Genomic DNA, 1565 nt, shown 5'->3' with positions numbered 1-1565 from the left:
GTTATATCGACTGAAAATAATTATAGTAATAAATAGAGCTGCAGAAAGTAATACAGTCATCATCAAACACATAACTAACTTTTAAATGAACCACCTAGCCTCGAGTCCTTACTGATATAGTGTGTACCTTGAGATATTCACACATTACATTTTAATATGTAACTGCATTAGTCTGAGATTACACTTCACAATACGAAGGAAGCCCCGCAATAAAGCAGGGCATCAAAAAATTTGTTGATACTCATAATGTTCCTCCCCACGGAAATCTTTAGTAAAAGGCGAAAGATTTATGCGATCTGAAGAGAAACCAGAGTTTACTGATGACCCCAACGGAACATTGGGACGGGATTCAAGGACTTCCCTTTTCCTATTGCGGTAATACTAATCTCGCTGCCCAGAAACAAATCTCGTGTGCTGTTCAATGTGTACAGTCACGACTATGTAATGCATAACATTCGGATCGTAAAAATATATTCCTGTTGTAATATATTACAGAGGAAAACAAAATTATTTCACATGAAGTGCATCATGGGTAACTAGAAACGCATGCGCAGTTGGATTTGCACTTGCTTAACGGCAGGTTGCAGTCTTGTGCTGATTTCCCCGTGCGTTAGAGGCTGTCTGGTTCTGAAAAAAAACACGTCATTGAAACCCAGCTTCAGTTCCAAAGAGAAATATTATAATGTAAAATGAAATAAACAACAACTGGGTCATTTTATCTAATACAATGTAGAATTATCCCCACAAGATCTTAGAATGTTTACCATGATAACTTTTAATAATGACAGAGATTATGGAGGAATTTATTTCTCTGCCTGTCTGATCATGATTCCGTGCAGCACATATTTACACTCAACAAAAATATAAACGCATCATGCAACAATTTCAAAGATTTTACTGAGTTACAATTCATACAAGGAAATCAGTCAATTGAAATCAAATCCTTAGGTTCTAATCTATGGATTTCACATGACTGGGAATACACATATGCATCTGTTGGTCACAGATACACTACGTGGCCAAAAGTATGTGGACACCTGCTCGTCGAACATCTCATTCCAAAATTATGGGCATTAATATCGAGTTGGTCCCCTCTTTGCTGCTTTAACAGTCTCCACTCTTCTGGGAAGGCTTTTCACTATATGTTGGAACATTTCTGCCGGGATTTGCTTCCATTCAGCGACAAGAGCGTTAGTGAGGTCCGGCATTGATGTTGGGCAATTAGGCCTTGCTCGCAGTTGGAGTTCCAATTCATCCCAAAGGTGTTCGATGGGGTTGAGATCAGAGCTCTGTGCAGGCCAGTCAAGTTCTTCCAAACCGATCTCAACAAACCATTTCTGTATGGACCTCGTTTTGTGCACGGGCATTGTCATGATGAAATAGGAAAGGGGCCTTCCCCAAACTGTTGCCACAAAACTGGAAGCACAGAATTGTCTAAAATGTCATTGTATGCTGTAGCGTTAAGATTTCCCTTCACTGAAACATGAAAAACAGCCCCAGATCCTTATTCCTCCTCCATAAAACTTTACAGTTGGCTCTATGCATTGGGGCAGGTAGCGTTCTCC

At 39.7% G+C, this 1565-nt stretch overlaps 1 non-coding gene across 1 annotated transcript; it reads right to left on the bottom strand.

Annotated features, from left to right (window-relative positions):
• Positions 1-200: 200 nt before the first annotated feature.
• On the bottom strand, positions 201-316 carry LOC123739525 (U5 spliceosomal RNA). Its single transcript, XR_006767733.2, has one exon. It is a non-coding gene; the product is annotated as a U5 spliceosomal RNA (small nuclear RNA).
• Between the last annotated feature and the right edge of the window lie 1249 nt (positions 317-1565).

Source organism: Salmo salar, chromosome 19, assembly GCF_965601325.2.
Source record: "Salmo salar chromosome 19, fSalSal1, whole genome shotgun sequence".
In the NCBI taxonomy this organism is placed as follows: Eukaryota; Metazoa; Chordata; class Actinopteri; order Salmoniformes; family Salmonidae; genus Salmo; species Salmo salar.
This window is presented reverse-complemented; position numbering and strand designations above follow the sequence as displayed.